Raw genomic sequence first — 23,704 nt, forward strand, 5'->3', positions numbered from 1 at the left:
GGAACTTCTATTATACTTGCGTGTGAAATTTTCAAATGGATGGCAGAGTTTCTAGTGAAATTTCCGTTTCAGCTGCCTGTGAAAATTTTGAAAAAATAGTGGAGAGGAATTACCATAGGAATTAAAAAAAAGGAACTAGCTGTATGAATATAATTAGTTTTTTTAGAATTTAACAAAACAATTGCCAAAGAATACCTAACGAAATTGCCACAGCCGTTACCGGAGTAATATAAATAAAATAAAATAAAAAAGGGGTAAATCGCTAAATATTGTAAAGCCCAAAAACTCGCTAATTGGGTTTTTTTAATTTTGAAAAAAGTATTGACTTTTTTAATTTTATACGAAAGAGCACCTTTTTATGATCCACTATGATTTTTTTTAGACTTTTAGAACTTTTTTTTGGTGCCTAAAACCAATTTCAAAGATTTTTTCGAAATCACCTTTTGACAGCTGGGCAACTGCTTCACAGCTACGCCCCATCACAAAATGGGATGAAGGGTGATTTGACAAATACAAACTTTAAATTCATTTTGAAATAGGTTCCCGGGCACTAAAATTCATGAAAATTTGGATTTCGGCTCAGTTTGGCATGCAGATTTAAAACATGGGATTATCTCAACACCGCTAAAGAAGCCAATTGTTGCACATGACATGCTTTTTTTATAAGGTGTGCAACATTTGACAAGTTTTTAAAGACGTGTTATAATTGGCGATTTACTCTACAGAAGAAATCTGTTTAAAAGGGCAAAACAAATTTCGCAGTAGTTTCCGTTTTTTTATATACTGAATATTGTTTGAAATAAATAGCCTTTGAAATTACCTATATTTTTGTTGTGAACTTTAACTTATTTGCTAAAACGAGGGTAATAATCCTTCAAATGTCATTTTTTGTCTAGACATTCGTTTAGCCGAGGTGAATGAAAAATTGGTTTTCAATAGATTTTTTGCAAAATCGTGAGTATATTTCGGGTATATATCCCTAGGCAATTAGTTTATGACGTGTTAGCAAGATAATTGACCTTAAAAGTTTATTTATTTGTGAAATTCAGAGAAATATTATAAAAAAATGTCCCGATAAAGAGAAGCGATGATACACAAATTTAGTTAAGAAAAATGACTTCTGTAAACACTAAAACGTAACCCGAGCAGAGGAGAATAGCAAATTGATAACAACAGATCACATAGCCTGTTTTTATATCATAGATTGTTATTGTTAACTTATCAAAATATATCTTTTTAATAACATGTTTTGTTGGGCAATCTTATTTTGTTATGTTCAAGTTATTGGGATATATTCACAATATAACATTTGAATAATATATTTTGTTGTAGAACAAGTTTAGTTATTATTCTACTATAGAGATTGTACAAATATGTGATGAACAATAACATAGCAATAACAAGTTCACAAATTACCTGTTATTAAGTTGTGATTGGTCTAACAAAACATGTTATTGAAATAGTCTTCCAGGAACATTTTTTTGTTATGATATTTGTTATTTTGCCGCTTATGACAGATAAGTTTATAACATAATATGGCCGGGGTTCTGCTAAACCGAACTAAGCGCCAAAAATATAATTCCGAGATAATTAAGCTTAAAGTTCAACCACTCATAAATAAACAACAGCGGTGATTATTTGAAACTTTTCCGCACACATGTAGCTTACAAGCCTTCATTAACCATCAGAAATTAAGAATACATGTAAATTATTTGGAATCATTGATATAATTACATTTTATTTCTTGGTACTTTGCACTCAGTTCACTCTGGCTGATCAAAAATATTAGAAAATGGTTTATAGTTCAGTTTGGCTGAATGTGTTTTTTTGTTTTAGGTAAAACCAGTTGGAAAGCGAAAAAAATCTCGATTTTTCATCGTTTATCAAGTTGATATCGATATCACTCACAATCCTTTACATGCATCAAAAAGGACGCGTATAGTATGGTAGCACGAAGGTCTTAAAATAGTTTAAAATGTGAACGGCGGAAGCCCTCCCAGCTCAGCTTTTCCCACCCATGGTTTTTCTTCATAAGTGGTGCATGTGGAGGCACAGAGCAAGAAAGATTATGTCAAACGATGTCCTTGCATACCCTGAGGTCCTGAGATGTGAATGTGGAGCAATTTGTGTACTTCTAATTTATGCTGGTCGAAGAAAACCATGAAAATGTTCTGCCAAAGTGCACTAAGTACATAAAAGTTTTCAAAATATGAAAGAGATTCGAACTTGTATCATCTGAGTGATAACCAAGCACGTTACCTCTAGGTCATATTACCTTGCTGAAAGTCAGAGGTTAAGTCTGAATCAAGTTCTAAACATTCTTCTCAAGGATGGTTTTCGTGAAAACGCCATTTTTCGATCAGCCAAAGCGAACCAAGTGTTTGATTTTTTTTTCAAGCTTTATTAATCTAATTAGCTTGTTGTTCAATGACGGCTCCTGTGTTAAATTACAAGTATGAGGTGTATCGACATAACGCTGGTATTAAAAAACAGTTGGTTTTTGTATTGTTGAGAATAAATTGATTCTAAAATGCTGTGGACTTGGTTCGGTCTGGCTGAATGTGATTTGGAAAAATGGCGATCAGCGCCATTGAAACATAATTGGTTCCTCCCACACCCATATTTCTAATAACCTGTTCATTTCTCTCACAGATTGTTTCTATGAGTCGGTTAGAAGTTAGAAATCTGACGGCGATGAGGAGAACTTGAAATGTTCATCACCTGGACCAAAACTAAAATATTTCGCTGATTCTATCGAATGGTTTACAGTTCACTCTGGTTGGATGCAAAATGATGTTTTGTATGTTCCGCCAAACAGAAATTTTGAATTTACTCCACGAAGAGCTGTCAGAATTACTGGATTTTTACATGGAAGGAAGATCATCATTTTCTTCACTTAATGGTTAAGAAAACTCAATTTTTCAAAAAATGGTCTTTGGTTCGGTTTAGCAGAACCCCGACCATATGTTATGCTAATAACATAAAAATTACTGGTTCTATTATGCAGTTATTAAGCCAAAATAACATATTTTATTATGCTTTTGATATTTTCTTCTGCTCGGGAAGCTAGATTGGCAGTTTTGAAAATTTGGCACAGAGTTATTGTTAGAAATGTACAAATTATTGCATGAAATGTCATGAAAAAATTAAGTATACTGATTTTTGGTTGGTTAAACCTTAAAATGGGATTGACAAAAGCTCAAATAAATAGTTCTGCGTTGAAATAAAGACGTGCCCTAATGCCTGTGGAGTATACCTGTTTGATACTAGTATTACCAAATGAGTTAGAAGACTGCTAAGTGAAAGAACTGCGAGAGGTGTCAGAATTTTTGTACACTGTTTATTTAAAATCAGATGGTCATACAAAAATGCAAGATATGGTCAAACTGTTGGCTTATGTCATTCAATCTGAAGAAGTATATCATAAATGAGTCTTACTTTTGAACCACATTCATTTTTAACATGATTTAGAACGTCTAAATTATGAAACAAGTAGTTCATGCTAGAAATTTGAATACCGATCTTTTGGGTGGCTTTCTCAGTCTTTAAGTCGAGAACGAAATATTTCCTACTCTCCCGACGTTTCGGCCGAAGAGTAGGAAACATTTCGTTCTCGACTTAAAGACTGAGAAAGCCACCCAAAAGATCGATCAAACATCCAGTCGAAACCCTCTTGAAAAATAAAGAAATTTGAATTCTTTTGGTGTCATTTCTCGAAATATGAGCCGTCCAATGTATGTTATTTCAGTCAGTGCACAGTGGTCCACGAATCAGATTTACGAGGAAAGATGCATTCAACGCCTTCAAATAAGTTTTTAGGCAAATATAGTTTTCTACAAAGTTGTCCCTAATAATAAGGTCCTCTTTCCAATGTGCATGAAAATTAGGGTGGTCCATATTTTCGAAGAAATTGGTAACCAAACTTTTTTGTTTGCAAAAATAACCGATCTAGAGGTATTTTTCTGAGTAAGCTTAGGGTGGTTCAAAAATTCCGGTTTTCTGGCGTTAACTTTTCAGTTTCGATTTTTCATCAAAGTCGCCCAAGAATCACTTGTAGAGCATTTGAAGATGCGTCGTTTCGTTCGTGTTGTTATAAAACATGTAAAAAAAATAGAGGGGTGTTATTTTTGTAACTCAAGTGAAAAATACTTGAAAAGTGCCTTTTTTTCTAGAAAATCATCAATATCTTCTGAACGGAATGACGTAGTAACATTCTCAGCGCACGAAAATGATGCGTCTTCAAATGCTCTACAAGTGATTCTTGTGCAGTACTGTACAGTCTAGAAGATATTGGGAGCTATTGGAAGACGTAATAGTAGTAAACGCTGTGATTTATGCAAGTAAAACCATCATATTTCATCAAAACAATACTTAAATACGTGATTTTTTAATCGTTTGCGTTATTTTTTCTGTAAAAAACCTTGTTTTTCGTTAATTTTCAACCTGCACTCGTCATGAAACTTTCATTAGATTCTTTTGGAACACTTCCGATAAAAATAACTACATCAAATCTCAATTTGGAAATATTTAAAATATTATGACATATTTATATGAGATGCATGTAAAATTAATATGGCAACACTTCCAAAAACGATCAAATTCATGATTTACAAGCCGATCTATAAATGCAGGTCACCATACAAAATGATTTTGTTGTATATTTTTCAAAATTTGTTAGTTTTTATTATGGAATTCTAAAAATTGTACAATTCGGCTAAACGAATGTCTAGGCAGTTTGGATGTCGAATAGGTAGCATCAATTCAGAGGAGCTGCTGTGGGTGCAAGTATACATAAGTGCAATATCTGATTGTTCCGTATATGCAGTGTTCATCGCTGAGACATTGGAACACTTTTTAATTCAACAAGTGTCAATTAACCGAAGTACGAATTAAAAGGTGTCGTATTAAAACGTTTCAAATAGGCGGGGTTAGACGGTTATAAAATGGTTAAAAAACCAACTGAGATATCACACTTAAAAGGAAGATTTAAGAATGGGAGACATTGGCTATAGGAGCTGCCAAGAGCTACCGTGGGTAATTGAGTAAAATAAAAGGAGGGATAGACGCCTAAAGAGGGTAATTGGGGAAGGAGGCTTACATGACATTTTCGAAAAGCTTGAGCGAAAACTATGCCTGAAACTCTCAGTAATAATTGTTAATTAACCACTTCTCTAAATGCCTTCCCTCAAACTTTCTTTAAACCAATCTCCTTAAACCTTCCGATTCCACTATTCAAACTCCATTTGCCTCTCCTTCGGAAATCCTTACATGATACCCTCCTAGAAACCTCTTCCAGTAATTCTGTCTAAGGTTATGTCCACCTAAACTTTTTCTCTTTTACTCTACTCCTTCCTCAGATCCCTTATCCAATTGCTCCGATAAATTCGTTAAGTAATTTTCATAATTTTCATAATGAATGTAGAAAAAATATTTCATTTGTGAGATATTTTTGGCGTTTTGTGTAACATTCATTTTAAAAAATCGCTTTCAAATTAAAATGACAGTAAATCGCTAGTGTACACATGTCTATGTTGCCCTTTACAGTCTTGTACCTATTTGCTGGTACGTCGAAACGCACTGAGATAAACTTGAAAATTAAAAGACAAAAAATGTTGATAGATGAAAATATGAAAAAAAAAATGTGTTCTGGTAGGATTTGAACCCACGACTCCGTATTGACTAGACCGGCGCTTTAACCAACTAAGTCACAGAACAGGTAACGGTTCTGCGGAATAGAAAGCCTAACAGACTCCGAGCCCACACCATGAACACTCCTATTTCCACAATTCCATCTCTCTTTCGGCTTAGATGCCAACCTCTCAATACGCTCGCGGAGTCGTGGGTTCGAATACCATCAGAACGCGTTTTTTTTTACAATTTGATCTCTCAATTTACCAACTAGTCTACACTCTGTGTCTTCTAATTTTCAAGTTTTTCCCAATCGCTAGTGTATTTATAGTTTCTGAAACAGTAGGGGACTGGAACCCATTTTTAGCAAAGTACTCCCATTTTCGTAGGTATTATCGAAAACAAAGCTAATAGGCGTTATTTGTTTTGTTTTATATTTTTGTATATTTTGTAAGAAGTGAGCATTCACGAATATTCAAGAGTTCGGTACTGATGTATGGAGATCGACTGTGATTGTGGTTATGTTATGGGGGGTTTTTTCGGCTTCAGTCTTCGCGTAATCATAAACGGATTTATGCTGTACACCTGACTGAAATCGTCCATTTTTGGAATAGGATGAACATAGGGGCATAGGCTGAAGAAGGGTGCTCATACCCTATATGTATACGTTTGATTGCTTTGATATTCATGCACACAACACGTGTTTGATGAACAACTTCAGATTCAATTTATGAAAAGAAATCAACGTGGGAATCGAACCCACGACTCCCAATTCGCTAGAAAGGCGCTTATTTCCTCCAAGCTGTGGTGCCATTTTCCCGCGGTTTGGGGATTTTTAGCCCAAGCTACTTCAAAAAGTACACAACTTGTAACATATTCGAATTCATTAATCTTGAATTTGACTAGTAATGGTATTTTTGACTCAAGCGACCAGCATTCACCTGAATGATTAATGTTTAGGTTTAATTTGTAATCATTGTTATTATCGACATCATTGAAATTTCAAAAGCAGTTTTGTTGCTCTAAACACAAATGTTTGTAATGAAAATGTATTCAATGTATTATATTCCTCGTCTGGAATTTTGTGAATACATATCGATTACAAACTTTTGAACAAGAAAACTGCTTTCGAGATTTCAAAGATTTCGGTGATATCAATATCAATGACGACTTTTTCAAACCTAACTCAAATTGACGAAAAAAAGAAAAAAAAAATACGAAGTTAAAACTCTACACGTATTGAGATTCTGTTTTCAGAGTGTAAAACATGAAACTATTGCATCCAAGGAACAAATTAGGAAATATGCAGAAAATAATCGAAATAACCCTAAATTACTGCTATCCTAAATGTTTGAAGAACTATTACAAATATTCATTCAATTCAGAGTGATTCGCAAATTTAAACCGCTCAACATAATACCGCACTGTTTGAGACACAACAACTATTATTGTGTTGAGGCGCGTAAAACATTTCATCGAAAAATGATTGATATGTAGTCTGCTTTGTGGTATCGCGACGTCGACAGCAGAGCTGTCTCGCATTCTACATTCCGTAGTTCTGTGACTTGTTTATATAAATACAACCCCGCAAAACATGCAAAACAGAGCATCGACGATGGACTGTAATGCAGGGCGGCGATGCGCCGGAATCATCATGTGCACTGTATTACTGCAATGACCAGAATTCCATGCGGTGGGAAGCCATAAAACCTATTGCATTTGTGCAAATATTGCTGTTTGTAGGGGAACGGACTCTATTGTTCGGGCTATGAATCTGAAAGATCTTTACCTAAGGCTTTCTTGCGAAAATTATACATTCATCAATGTTCCATGACATTGAATACTACAAATTGTACAACATTCTTCCATTCAAAATATAGAGGTACATATGTGATTCTATTTTGGAACACTCAAGCCCATTTTAAGAACATCTCCCCTATTTGTGTAAATCCGATGCGGCTGAATCTAGACTACGTTAGACGAGCCTGCTCACATTGTAGTTCACTCAGCTACGATTTGTGTCATTAGTTTATTAGGTATTAACGAATCGATTGTTTGAGCTGAGATTGAGGTTTAAAAGCATGGCGTACGCTATACTCACCGTTATTAGAGATACATTGTTTGAATATATGGAGTTTGTTCCTGTTTACAGAAATTTAGGTAAACTTTGTCATGAGGGATCTTAATTCAGGCGCTGTCCATAAACTACGTAGACTCATTTATAGCCATCTCAGGTCTCTCTTACACTCTTCTTCATACAAAATACAAGTTCGAATGATCACGAAAAGCCTAATTGTTGTAAATTCTGTTAGTGTTATGCAGGTTTATCTGTGCTTTAGCTAACCCGATGTTAGAACAAAGATCAGATGAGTCACAGCTCGACTCTCGCTTTTAATGTCGCACACGTGTTGATGCTTTTTCACCGCCGACCGTCCGACCGACAACTTATCTCCATCGCTCAATTAGCCGACTAACTTAGCGCTGCGATGCGGCGAATGGAGTTTTCCAACGAACAATGACTTGGTTTTGTGTGTTCCATCCCAGGGTGCCCAGGTGTCTTTTCAAAACTCAAGGAGCCGCCTCTTCTGGGTTTTCTGGCCCTGGATTGATTGTTTATTGTGTAGCTTTTCTTAACCAGTCAGTCAGTAGTGCTGCTGCTCGTAGACGAACGAGGTGACACAAAAGGAACACGAACTCTATTGTTCTGGCGAGTCGTCGGCTGAATCAGTTTTACCAGCACTGATGCGCCACTGACTAAAGGAAGATCGTGTCATTTGAATATGCTTGGAATTCGTTGCTTCAAAATTTATTGCTTTAATTCGTGTCAATTGTTGCTACTTTTTGTACCATGCTGTTCATGAGAGGTTCTTGTCCTTCGCGGTTCAGAGTGTTTCTAAAAGACAATGTTCCCCTTCGGAAAAGAGGACAAAATTTAGACTGAAGCTGTCAACTGATAGCAATGGTTGCACTGAAAGGCAAGACAAATTCTGGAGCAACATTTGAAAAGGGCATACAAGCATTGGTAAATAATGACTTCAAACGTCGCTCCTGAGCCCCCATCAGCTTATTCACACAAACTAAGACCGTTATCAGATACAGCAAACATCGATCTTTCGCATAACGGTGTTCATTTGCGTGGGCGGGCTGCTGTCAGGCCCTACGGAGCATTTTCAAAAAAAGACACAAGACCTCTTGGGCCCTTTTCAAATGTTGCTCCAGAATTTTTGTATCGAACCCGCTTTGCTTAATTTGCCAACATAATCTTTGGAAATGTAATTAGAAATTACGATTTTCCAGGAAAATCAAGCCCTATACAACACTCATTCTCACAGGAAAGTGAAACGTTCCGAAAAGGTATTCAACAATTCAGCTTTATGTCAGATGCTGACGCATCGTTTTACGCGCGCACGAGAACTTGAACTTGGAACTTCGCGCCGGTTCGGCGACGGTGTGTAACGTGTGTGCCTGCGGCGCGGTGATGTAGCTCACTCGGTACATTTTCTACTACGTACATACGTAGCTATAGGAATCGGAATTAATTAGCATGAATTGCAGATGAAATATGCTAATTCCCTATTATACACGCTACATCCCGCGGGAAGTGTACGGGATCGTGTGAAAATTATCACGTTTATACAGCTGTCGAAACAGAGAATGAGAAAACTTGAGGGAGGTTGAGGAATAAATTCGTGACTTAGTGTGCTAGTCAGAAGCGAAAGTTTTGTTCTAGACAGTGACTAAGATAACCGAAGTGTTTCGTCAGTTGGTATCATACTGGTAATTTTCTAATACTTTTTTACAGAACTCAGCGAAAAAATCTAGAAAATGTTATTTAGTAAATGAACGGTTGATGTCATCGATCAACAATTTGGGGTCCTAGGCTTGCTTAGTTCATCTCGAAAAAAAAAAGTTTTACTTCCCTTCCGAAGGAAGCAACTCATATTTTGTGAGTCTGTCGGCAATGGCATTCGAACTCAGGTCCTCGGCGTGAAAGACATTCACTCCAACCCCGGAATTTGCTTAAAATCGGCTTTTATATCGTCGTCCATCACACAGCAGCCATATTTTGCCATCACCTTCTCGTAGAACTTCCGTACCCGAGTTTAAGCCGTCGATTGTTGCCGATCATAGCGGTTTGGGAAGTTCTGTACCCTGTATGTATGTAGTGGACGCTACATCCCGCAGGACTCTCTTCTTTGCATTCTGAATTTTAGCCAAATCATGGCTTGAGACGTTGTGATTTGCTTTAAGCGTCCGCTTCACCTTTCCCTCCGTCTTTTTGTTCTCCGGTCCCGGTTTTCTTCCAGCTCCTTTGCCGTGGTCCAACGTCAACCGCTCCTGGAACCGCTTCAATACTCTGGAGACGGTTGAATGGTGAATGTTCAACTTTTTTCCCAGCTGCCGGTGCGACAGGTCAGGAAATTCCAGGTGTTTGGAAAGAATTTGTTCTCTCGACTCGCGTTGGTTCACCTCCATTTTCGCTGAATCGAAAAACACGACTTAGAGTTTGACAGCATGTAAACAATACACATCAATGAGAAAGTGTGCAAAATTTGGTTGATTTTTACCCAATGGTAAAAAAGTTATGCCCTGGTGAATGTGTCGCAATAGTTTCGTGTTCGCCCTTTAACCATCGGGGAGAGACGAACCAGCCAAGGGCTGAAAGTCTCTCAAATAAAGATAAATCAATCAACCAATCTTTAACCACAGAGAAACAGACGTCACACTCTCATCGCCTCCCATCGATCACCTTTTTAACGGTTGATTCAAATATTCAGTAGTAGGTCGATTGACCACTCGCAGCGCTGGTATCGTTTTTGCTCCTGTTTGACGTTTGCGCACTACCGCCATCTAGTGGCGGCCCGGCCAAACACAGTACGTTTAGCATTGGGCGATTATGTTTTCGTGACGATGTTTTTCAATGAAATTTGTTCTAAGTGTTACGTCTGTTTCTCTGTGCTTTAACCATCACACTAGGCCCACTCTCTGGGGTCACATTAATAAAACATGAAAAAGTGCTTCGTCATCTTTCATTCAATTTTAATGCCTCTTGGTTCGCTATTCTAAACATAATGAAAAATACTAACTGCGCAGACGTTAAACCAACAATGTTTGTTAAAACACTGTAACTCTCGCTGAAACCGGTCCACTATTGACACCTTGTCTTCAACAATATTTTAGTGGAGATTTTCTGAAAGTCCTCGCCAAAAAGTAAGGAAAATGCATTTGATTACGCAAATTGATGGACCCCTCGTTGGTTAGAGCCACAACATTTTTTTTGCGGACCCCTCGATTTTAGTCAAATAGTGGCTTATTTAAACCGTAATAACTCAAATGTTTCTCCAAAACCACCTCAAAACGAAATGGTGTTGAAAAGAGGAAAGATAGGGCTACTATTTACAATAATAAAAAGTTGGCTCGGCCATATTGATTTTGGCCGCCATCTTTTATACCAAAACTTTTTTTCACCAGCGGATTTCAACATTTTTGCACAATTGAAAGCTTAAACATTTATACACAACATATCAACAAATTAGAGATGTTTTTTCTCCTATCAAAAGTTATCTGCCGTTACTCTTGTATACTGTAATTTTACGTATTTTTTTCTTTCTATTTTTATATAGGGATTTTCTTCCGTAGGCAGGTTTATTCCGAACGACTTTATGTAAAATTGTTTCATTGGTTTACTTAAGTGATGAAATCTGTTAATTTTACAAAGTATTTTTAGAGTAAAAACTAATGAACTCAAATAAAAATTGAGAGAAAATCTTAAAAAAATAAAAAATAAACATTTTTCATGAAAATATAAAAAAATACGTCATTTTATATGACTTCTACCTTTATTTTGTGTTTTTATGTGGCCTACTAGGCTTTCTTCGAAGCTATTTGCTACTGAAATATTGCGTTTATATTGACCACATAACGTTTTTTTAATAGAATGCCTCTTTTCTTAGTTTCTAGGACTTTCAACGAGATTCTTCTGTGATTCCGGAGAAAATCCGGAGTGATTTTGGAAAACACTGATATATGTTGTCCTCTACTGAAATGTACCAGATTCGCTAGTGTGTCATACAGACATCATTTAATTAGAAAGCACAGAAAGTTGCTAATTGACAAATTGAGAGATGAATTTGCAAAAAAAAAAACGCGTGCCGTTAGTATTCGAACCCACGACTCTGTATTCGCTAGATCAGCGCTTTAACCAACTAAGCCACAGATCAGGTTATGATTCTGCGGAAGAGAAAGCCAAACTGAATCACAAACCATCTCTCTTTCGACTTTGATGCCAATCCACAAAACAGCCATGTTTATGCCCACTAACTGCAAGGGAGAGCGAATTGTTTATATGAAGCCGAGACTTACTCGGGGTGGAAGCTCAGGTAAAATATTATCTCCTGGGCGCCCATTAAAAACCCCAGACAACCAGTAATCGTATAAGATGTTGCATAAGATGATAAAGTGGAGGCCATATGCGTACATGTCTCCATTTAGGCGCATGTAAAATGTACGCATATCGCCTCCACGTTATCATCTTATGCAACATCTTATACGATCACTGGTTGACTGGGACACCACCCCCGGCGAAGACTGGCGCTCGAGCCTAGCTATTTAGCACTGTAGTTGGAGGAAATGCCAATGCAGAACCCGTAGCTTCCGGGAAGGTAAGCCCAGCTCCCTGGGTTAGTGGGTTGGTGTCAGGCCCTGCGAGCCAGCCGTAAAAAAGACTAGCACCGGAAAATCAACAAGAGAAGAATGCGAACCGATACCAATGGCGACGACCACAGCGACGAAAAGGGACTTGCGATTGGAAGCTCGGTACGTGGAACTGCAGATCTCTCAACTTCATCGGGAGCACCCGCATACTCGCCGATATACTGAAAATCAACTTACTCTCGCACTCCTCATACCTAGCCACCAAGCAGCCTGTTTGCTGGTGTCTAATTTAGTATGTGTCGAGAGCTCGGAACAGTTCATGCTCGACGACTAACTTCGCCGATGTGACAGAATTTAAAAAAAAACCCTAAATATTATTAAAGAAATCCTAAATGGAGGAGTGAATACCGGTAGGAACTTCTGAGGAATACTGGAAGAAATCGCGGTTGAAATTTCCAGAAGGAGAAATCTTTGAAGAATCTTTGAACTCTTGGACAAATTCCAGAAGCAACTCTTGGCCAATCATAGAAAATTTTGGAGGGGTTTCAGAAGGAACTCCTGAGACAATTCTCGAAAGAGCTTCTGGAGAACTCAAAGAAGCCACAAGCAACTCCTTGGGGAATCTCAGAAGAAACTTTTGAAGAATTCCCATTAGGAACTGCAAGAGGAAGAAACTTCTTGATGATTCCCAGAGTTTATTCCTGGAGGAACACCAGAAGCAACTGCTGGAGTAATTTCAGTAGGAACTCCTGAGGGTCCCTCGCAGGAACCTCTAGAAAAATCTGGAGAAAGAACCCTTAGATCAATCTCTGAAGACACTCCTGGAGGAATTTTAGAAAGAGCTTCTGAATGAACATCAGAAATAACTCTAGAAGAATCTGAGAAGAAACTTCCATGAAAAAATCAGAAAGAATTGATGGCGAAATTCAGAAGGAACTTCTGAAGGAATACATGGTTCAGTTTTATATAGGACCAGTTCACCGGAGCTGGTCCGGATCATAAAAATGGCCATAACTCCGGAACGCCTTGACCGAACCGGAGCATTTTCGATAGACAACAATGCAGTGAAATTCAGGTTCGATTCGAGCTGTAATAAAACAAAAATGGAAAGTTCCTTAGAAATGAGTGACCTTCTCTGTACACAGACATACACTAGTTCTATATAATCGGTTATGTGCCTTAAGAGAAAAATAGTGCCCCTCACGAGTAAACATCAAAATAAGATGTTTTCCCATATAAACTTCTATACAAACTTCAAACGAGTTTAGCACCGCCCAAATGTTAACTGATTTTGTTGAAAATTTGACCAGAGCATCGTGGCGTCATCTAGAACGAAATAAGAAGGGGCCCATCGAACTTATTGATATGTGCTTTCTTCCATACAAACTTGAGTCACCCTAGTGTGTATGTATGTCTATGACGTCTGTGTACAAGCAAGGTCACTCACTTTTAAGGCACTTCCCATTTTTTGGATTATAGCTCGAATCGAACCTGAATTTCATTGCAATGCTGGCTATTGAAAATGATCCGGTTCGGTCAAGGTGTTCCGGAGTTATGCGGACTAGCTGCGGGGAATTGGTCATATATAAAACTAAACCAAACCCTATCATACGGCACATCAAATTGCGTCTAATTGTGTAAACTTTAGTATGGTTGACGAATTTTCTGCGGAAACCATCAATTGAGAAGATGGTATTGAGAAGATGTTGGTCAGAATATTCAAACTGGCTGCCCAAAATCCAAGATGGTGGCCCACTATTCGAGGTGGCAGTTTCAAGGAGTTTAAAACCATGCAATGTGAGTACATTTGGTATGGAGAAGAAGTGCGGATTTAAAAAATAACTACCAGAATATCCATGATGCCGGCTCAAAACCAAGATGGCAGTTGTTTCTAAAGCCATGCAATATGGGTATATTTGGTATGGAGAAAATATCCGGAGTCCAAAAATGGCGACCAAAATATCCAAGAAGGCGGCCCAAATTTCAAGATGACTGCAGTTTTAAGGAGTAAATATTGGGCTCTGAAACCATGCAGTATAGGGAATATTTGGTTTGGAGTAGATGTCAAAAAAATACGATTAGGATTTAGGATGATAACCGCAAATTCCAAAATGACATTCCAAAATGTTTCTGATTTATGCAATGTTAGGCTCTAAAGCACGCAATTTTGGTATATTCCCAATTAACAATCGCAAGCCACAAACAAGCATGTATGCTGAATTGTCACTTTATAATACACTAGCAATCCCGGCAAACGTCGTACTGCCTGCCTACTGTATTTTTTGACGTACAGCTCCATAGAGACGTCCCCCTCAAAGTCATTTGTATGGGAGCCAGGGCCGGATTTACGGGGGGCCAGGGGGGCCATGGCCCCGGGCCCCCACATTTCAGGGGCCCCCACTTAATTTTAGTTCAAATGGGAACCAAAAAAAAAGTAGTGCTATTAATATCTTGATTTAATTTTTATCTCAAGTACTTCTACTCTCAAGATATGTGTGAAATATTGTGCTTCAAATTAGAAAGAAGCAGATATCTGCACGGTGTCAAAATTTCGATTATTATCGAATATTCATGTACCTCGAATTTTTCTTCGAAAATGATTAGTATTTGGGCTATATATTCATAATCGGAAAACTAGAAAATATTTCATCGGCGAAAATTTTTCCATACATTTTGTATGGGACGTTTTTTGGGCTAAAATAGAAATTATTTATTTTTAGTATGGGAAATAACCAAAAACTCAGCTAACTCAAATTTTCCCCGATCGAATATTTTCAAATTTTGCATTTATACATTATAGCCAAAATTCTAACATTCTATGAAGAAAAATCCGAGGTACATGAAAGTTCGATAATAATCAAAATTTTGACACCGTGATCTGCCTTTCAATAAAGTTTCAATCTTTTACAGAAAGTGGTTAAGATTTTTAAGGTTTGAATTGATCACTCTTGTGAATTGCACAAGTTATTTTAATGAAAATACATAAGAAAATCTTGAATTCTGAATGAAATCTTTGAACTCTTAAACGAAAATTATTGGTGTTATTTTTAAAAATTTCCTACATAGTTCTTTGAAGATATGCAAGTGTTTCTATCATAATAAAGAAAAGTTTTTAGAATTGTAGAGTTTGATTTCGCTGATCAAACTTATAAATTGTTCAAATCGAACCCCAGAATTGTTGAAATATTTTATTGAATAAACAAGCAAGAATTTTAGATCGGATTTAGGTGGAGATCTGATCCGATTTTTTTCAATATGATTAAATCAATGACGAATTTTTCTTCCTGGCTTGAATGTGTAATTTAAGGCGAACTCTTAACAAATGCACAGGTTCCTTATGAAAGTATCAGTAGATATTTGTGGAGAAATTATTAAGATCCTGAAATATTTAAAGTTTTCCAAACATTTTTTTTTTAAATTGGCTAAAAATTCGTCCGCCAAAGATTATCATGAAATTTAACTTATAATTTTATTCAAAGTAAAACAGAAATTCCATTCCATTCCAAACTCATTATGGATTTCCGATGAAATTTCTTCAGCAGCTTTTAATAGAACTTCCGCTAAAAATACCACTATGGATTGTTTGCATCTTTCCCATGGAGTTCTTTACAATTATTCTGCGCGTTCACCAAAAACTCCTCTCGAAGTCGCGTTAGGAATGTTTATGCTCAAGTTCCACAAAAAAATAAACCTGGTAATCAGTCAGCAACTCTATAGATTTCATCAATGATTCCGCAAGAAACTCTATTTGGTGGTTTTGCAATAACGGCCCCAAAGATAGCTTTATAAATATTATTTGAAATTTATCGAAAATGTCTCCTATAAAATCTTTTTTTAAATTTCTTAATGGACTCTCATGAATTTCGACTTGATCAATGGAATCTAATATGTACTATGTAAACTCTCGGATAAAGCGATATTTACTTGATATAATTTCTTTTACAATCGTCTTCAGACTAGATTTTCATATCTGGATCTCTGTTATGCTTAGTTTATAGTGGATGCCTTTTTTCTAGTTACGCTTATTAAGCTAGATTAAGTTCTTCAATAACAACCCTACTTTTTGGAAGAATTTTCCATATTTTCTGGATTTTTCCATAATAAAAAAAAAAACTAAAAAGAGGGCCCCCACAACACTGTGGCCCCGGGCCCCCACATTTGTAAATCCGGTCCTGATGGGAGCCCACCGTTCCAGAGACCGGAGAGGTCCCGCACCAAGCTAAGAACCTTCCCCGGTCCCAAAAATACCCGCATACAAAATTTCACACCGATCGGTCCAGTAGTTTTCGAATCCATTGCGGTCAGACAGACAGACAGACAAACAGACAGAAATTCATTTTTATATATATAGGTAATGAGAGCTCAAATAAAATTTAGCTGTACACATTACTGTGCAAATGCTTTTATAATTAAAAAAACACTGTTCAACCTTTCGTATCAGTATTAATAATGATACAAAATACTTTTCAAGAACTAAATAAAGCTTCTATTCAACTTGCTGTAAGCCCTTTACATAATAGTTTCAAAAGACCATTTTTAGCTTCTTGTTAAGTTTATGTACAAATTAGCACAGGTATCTGTATTATATGTTTTTCAAAAGTCAAATTAGCGCTTTCGTTTCATTATACTTCGACTCAGGTGAAAAACACGTGTTTTTTACTGAACAGCAGCTGAATTATTTTGTTGTTCAGTTGTTTACCAAAATGTTCTGTGCTAACTTACCACTGGTATATAGGAGTGGAAGTGTTATCATCACGATCAAACCACGAGAAGTTTATTTTTTGATTTAAGGGCTTAAATTGATCATCTTTAGGATGCCACAGATAGATAGGCATGTGGCTGGCAATCAATTTATGTAAAATATTCCATAATAATTGTTCAAAGCATAAGAGCCAATCGAAAATTCTCGTGGAAATAAAAAAATATGATTTTTTTTAATATTTTTAAACATTATTGCTAAAGCTGCATAACAGCTTTACTATATATTTGTTAAACGCTTTTAACAACGAATAGTTGGGCCCATATAGCCGAGGCGGTAAACGCACGGGTATTCAGCATGATCATGCTGAGGATGACGGGTTCGATTCCCGGTCGGTCCAGGATCTTTTCGTAAAGGAAATTTCCTTGACTTCCTTGGGCATAGAGTATCTTCGTGCCTGCCACACGATATGCGCATGCAAAATGGTCATTGGCAGAGGAAGCTCTCAGTTAAAAACTGTGGAAGTGCTCATACAACACTAAGCTGAGAAGTAGGCTTTGTCCCAGTGAGGAAGTTACGCCAAGAAGAGGAGAGGAGAGGAGTTAACCGACTTAATTGCTTGTGTCATGGAAAGGATTTTTTTAACAGATAAATTGCGATATACATCAACTTGCCACTTGAGTTTGGTAGTAAGGCATCATCACTGCTAGGTGGATTAAAATGTGTTTTTTTTCATAATTTGAGTTGTCCGGGAAATCTCTTCAGACTTTGAATCTCTTAGTGATTTTTTCATTCAACCCACTTGAAATTATAGCTGTAATTTTTCATGAATTCTTTTTTTCTGTAGACGGGTTTCTCTATAAACTTCTCCAAGATTTTTTTAGAGATTCCATCTAGACATGCCTCGGAAATTCTTTCGAAAGTGCAATCTTTCACACTGCACATTTTCGTTCTTCAAGTGTACATCTATTTGTCAGGTCCGTGTATGCATTGGTTTTCCAACTACTGAGCAAAGGTTTACAGACTAGTCTGGCAATCTCATACAAACACTGCCAAAACCTCTCAAAGTCAGTCGGCTTGTGAATAGGCCTATTTACGATGAGACCATTAAATATGGCAAAATATCGAGTTGTAGATGTATTTAATTTCCTCATTATCACAAATTGAGTAACTCTCAGTGACTGAAATGTGTTGAATTCATCGAATCGAGTAGAGGTAGAAGTACAGGGGGTGGCCAAAATGTTTGGGATCGGCAACTTGTTTTCCTCTCACAAAAAAATTCAACAATTTGTAACTTCTCATAGAGTGTATCAAAATTTTTCAAATTTTGACTGTTTGTCAGCCTATTATATGTGCATCATTGGTGTAAATTTGAGCTCGAATAGTTAATCTTTCGCGAAGCTAGAACCGTTCACGTGAAACACTATTTTTTAGACAACCAATTTTGGAACTGTCACATCTTGAAACCAGTGAACCAAATCGTATGAAATTTTGAACGTTCATGCTTCAAAAGTCTTTAAAAATAGGTATTTTTTGAACGTTGAAAAATGCTGGATTTACACTTTTTGGATCTTTCTCGAGAAAATGTTAATTTTCTACATCAATGTCATTACATTTCAGTTGTGATATTCAAAGATTTTCTTCTTCTGTTCTCAAGATATCTTTAAAAAGATTAAGATAATTAGATCTCATTTGGATTAAAGAAAGAACACGTACAGAATTTTTTGTGTTGTGTTGTAAATTTTATATCAATATATTGTTAATGACTGTTAAAACTTAAATTAAATTTGATTTACTGATTTTGGAGATATGACAGTTCAAAAATTAGTTGTCTAAAAAAAGGTTTTTACGAGAGCGGTTCTAGCTTCGCGAAAGATCACCCAATTGAGCACAAAATTGTAACACTGATGCACATATGATAGGAAATTTGAGAATTTTTGGTGCACTTCATTAAAAGTTACAGCTTGTTGAACTTCTTTGTGTGAGAAAAAAAATGTTGCCTATCTCAAACATTTTGGCAATTCCCTGCATATAAAGAAAACCAAAACAGAACAAATATTTCACTGAATTTATCACAGAAAAAATGTTAACAAGCAAAATAGTGAATCATAGTGCTAATTTTTCCCCTACGCTGCTGTTGGGAAAACGATTCCACTGATACTTCTGTGCGTTTTAGTATCTTCCCAGCCAACCACATATCGTAAATCATTGTGTGGAAAAAATCGTATATTTTCATATATTGAATCAGAATTGTATAAAAAAAAATCTCGTTAATAAAGATAATAATAAAGAATTGTATAATAATATGTATATTTGTTGACAATGAATGCGTAAAATCGCATTTCATGCCAAATTAAATTTCAATTGCGATTTTGTTACATATAGCCGTCTCCAATCATAAAAGGTGCGAGATACTATCGGTAGGATCGCACAGAATCGGATGGAATCGTGAAAAAAACATACATTCTTAGTGTGAAGCTGCAAGTTCGCTAGCATCGTATATATGATTTCTTTGAATCGTGGAAATCGTCGCTTCACATCGTATATGTATCTGCTAAATCGAGCTTGCTACCTAAAGGTATGATGAAAATCGGTGAAATCGTCTACATACAACTATAACAATGTTGTATATTGATCGTTTGCGTCACATTTGCGTCGTATACGAAGTGAATGAAATCGTAGAAATCGTATATTCATTTTTACAGTCGCATATGATTATTACTGCACTTTTAATAGTCGAATCTCAATCTCGGAAATCGTAAATGGTTTTGTTTACATATTTGTATGATGGAGAAAAAGAAAAACTAGTATTCATCACAAATTTGTATTTTTATTGTTGTTGACACATTCCAACCATGGTAGCAATAATTTCAACCAAATATATAGGTTTTCATACTAGCAGATGACTTACAATATGTGATGTAAAGATTCCAACAACGATGTGAATTTCGGTCCTCTTGCACGACACCACTTTTGGTGCCAACCAATGCACAATAACAACGCTCCCACCACAACTCCCGCACCGTATCATGCCATTCACTTTGAATTCTCTGTTTTCAACTTGGCAATAAAGCCAATAGAGATAACGCGCAGTTCGCAATCAAAGGACCTAAGTTCGATTCCCACTGAACACCATTTGTTTTTTGCCTTTCTCGTACACTAAGTGTACTGGAAAGGCTATATGTTCACTCCAAAAATGACTTTTTGATAGGAGGCCCGGAGATTCGAGTCACATATACCAATCAACTCAGCTCGACGAATTGAGGTGATGTCTGTGTGTGTGTATGTGTGTGTGTGTGTATGTGTGTGTGTATGTGTACAAACGAACTCACGTCACTTTTCGGCAGTAAATCTCAACCGATTTTAATGACCGACGGTTCATTCGACGCGGAATCTGGTCCCATTGTTTGGTATTGAAAATGGTTCGGATCGGTCCAGCCGTTCCGGAATTATGGCCATTTAGGCGTTCCGGATCGGTACCCCAGGAAGGGGCTAGATATGAAAATGCAACAAACCCGCGCATGCGACACATCAAACCACGGCATTTTCGATAATATGGTGAACGGTAAGCAAGAAAATAGTCTCAGACCATATCTGAACCGGTAATGTTCCGGAACCGGTTCCGAAGGTCCCACCAGAAGTGGCCAAATATAAAAGTGAACCAAACCCATACATGCGACTCATCAAATCGCAGCTTTTTCAATAGCCTGATGAACGGTTAGCATGAAAATAGTCTCAGATCATATCTGAACTGGTAGTGTTCCTGAACCGGTTCCGGGCGTCCCGCCGGAAGTGGACAAATATAAAAATGAAACAAACCCATGCAAGCGACACGTCAAATCGCGCCTTTTGCGATAACCTGATGAACGGTTAGCAAGAAAATGATCTCAGATCACATAAGAAACTACCGGTGTTCCAAAACCGGTTCCGGAGGTCCCGCCGGAAGTGGCCAAATATAACAGTGAAGCAAACCCAGGCATGCGACACATCAAGTCGCGGCTTTTTCAATAACTTGATGAATGATAAGCAAGAAAATAGTGAACCCATGCATGCGACACTTTAAATCGCGGCTCCTTAGGCGACTTGATGAATGGTTAGTAAAAACTAGTTTTAGACCATATTTGAGACAACCGGTGGTGTTCTGGAACCGGTTCCGGGTTCCCTCCGGAAGAGACCAAATATTTTTTTTTGTCTTTATTAACGAGATTTTTAACTCGAAGCTAGTTCATCTCGGGACCCTTCCCTTCTAAAGGAAGAACCTACATTTTGTGAATATGTCGGGAGTGGGATTCGATCCCAGGCCCTTGGCATGATAGTCTTGTGTTCTAACCATCAAACCAGGCCCGCTCCACCGCCAAATATTTAAGTGAACCAAACACATGCATGCGACACATCAAATCGCGGCTCCTTAGGTAACCTGATGAACGGTTAGCAAGAAAATAGTCTCAGACCACATAAGAAACTACCGGTAGTATTGCGGATACGAGAGGTGGCGGCGAGGTCCGACTCTTTCAGCAGAAAGAAAACACATAGGTTTTTCTATGATCAGCTACAAAGCTATAAAAATTGTATTTATTAGTTAATTTTAATTATTCTACCTATCGTCTTACTCACAAATTCGGTGACCAAATACGGGAAACGAATTCGTTTCATTATTTCACCTCCGCACTACAGCTGTGAGTTTGAGTTACTGATCGTGAACTATTATTCTAGGCCTTACATGTAACAATTGGTTTGCTTAGGGGTGCACAAGATATATTTCAATATTGTTAAAACAAGGCTCAAATTTGGCCTGCGCCGCTATGCGCAACACTTCCCCCCGTAACACTTCGACGCACAGAAGTTTTACATCATCTTTGAAAATTTGAACTATTGGTTGGCTACACCCATATAATATAATAGTGCAAACATTGAGTTATGACAAACACACGACTATTTTTGTTCACGATATAAAAATAATAATATTTTGATCACCCCTAAGTCTCGGTCGTTTCTGAGCTCGTGTATTCACTGTGAGCTGCAGCAACTTAGAAACGAAGAATGTGAATGTCTGTCCATAGTAATTCATTGTCACTTTGTCATGGAATGGCTACTGCAACTAGGAGTATCAGACGTGCACCCAAAACTCGAGTCGGTTCTGATGGCAGGTAGCAGCAAGCGATAGGAAGTTTGCGATAACGTTGACGTTCTGGCCAACACACGGTTTTCCCGCTCGCTGTCGACATCCATCTAATTACTAATCGCGCCCGATGTTGCTTAACTTCAGTGATCGGACGAGAACTGGTGTTTTCAACATGGTATGATCGTATTCCAAAACTAGCGTTGGGTGCTTCGTCGGAATTCAAAAGTGAGAAAAATTGAAGCAAGCGATAGATATCTTGACAAAACTAAGACGATCTCATCCAATCACACCATTTCAGATTCCTGAGATGTAATAATGCAGAAGGATGGGTCAACGTTGTATGGGAAAATTTAAATTTAATCGTAATAACTCCGAACAAACTTTTTCAATTCTCTTTCGCGTCTAAAATGACTGCATAAAATTTTTGTGCGACTGGTTGCTCCCTCACGCACTGTAATGTGGTTGAAAGTTGAATGGGGTTCAGTATGAAAAATTTCAGTTGCTTGCATGTTTTTGTCAAATTTTACATGAATGATAATAAAATATAGCGTGTGTAGAAGTGTGTAGAAAATTCTTTGTCGAAAATCGTTAAGGTATCTGTGTTTGTGAAAAAGTTGTATCGTCTTGGTGTTGATCGGCCTCCAGTGATAGTGAAGGAGGTCAAGCTGTCAACTGAGAGGTCTGATATTTTCCAGCTCTGCCTATACGTTGAACATAACGTCGGAATATGTGCCATCAATAAGTTTAAAGTCAATTCAATGATGCAATGATGGCTCTGATAAAATTCTAAGTAAAGTATTCTCATGATTCAGGAACATTTCAGCTCACGTCAACGGAAACGTCATGAGTACATATTCGACGAGAAAGGCACTATCACCACTAGGTGGATCAATCCGGGTTTTTTATTTGTAAATCTTGAGCCGTATATTGGTACTCTCAATCGTAATAAGATCATGCATAATCGTATATTTAGACGGATAAATCGGCAAAATCGTATAAATTTTTCGAGAAATCGTAAATTATGTTGGATGGAATCGCAGAAATCGTATATATGTTTCGATATGGCCTCCACTTTAGTATGCATATGCCTGTTACGTGCATTGAATACGATTTCTTTGGTGCTATATATGTGTGACTATATCAGTTGCAATTGCGATATAGCAACAAATTGCTGGCTGGGTTGTTCGTTTGCATGAAACCGGCGGAAAGCGCGAGACATTTGAATGACTAAATTTGGAGCTGTGCCATATCTATGACTAAGCGTCTGAGTAGAGTATGGTTGTGTCCCTAATTAACGTAAAATAATTGCTACCATAAAAGGTTAGCGTGAAACGACTGTTTATCAGAGGGAGCTTCAATAATTATAGCAAGTATCGATTCAACAGTTTTATGGCTAAATTTCCTATCTAAATCTTTGTTTTCTGAAACGCGAGTTCCCCTCAGCAACTCAACAACACAGCACATACCCACTCAAAAGAACATTGAGCTCCCCCCATAGTATTGCAATAAACCGGCATCGTCATAGGTTAGCGTTGGTCAGTTGGATTTTGTTTACTTTCTCGATCCCTTCTCTATCCCTTCTTGATCCACCACCCTTCCCC

General features: G+C 37.3%; 1 protein-coding gene across 3 annotated transcripts in view; it reads left to right on the forward strand.

Moving 5' to 3' along the window:
- Positions 1–23,704, forward strand: part of LOC134289569 (uncharacterized) — a 96,948-nt gene that overhangs the window by 72,768 nt on the left and 476 nt on the right. The window lies entirely within an intron of this gene.

The sequence above is a fragment of the Aedes albopictus genome, chromosome 3 (genome assembly GCF_035046485.1).
Source record: "Aedes albopictus strain Foshan chromosome 3, AalbF5, whole genome shotgun sequence".
NCBI classification, from domain to species: domain Eukaryota; kingdom Metazoa; phylum Arthropoda; class Insecta; order Diptera; family Culicidae; genus Aedes; species Aedes albopictus.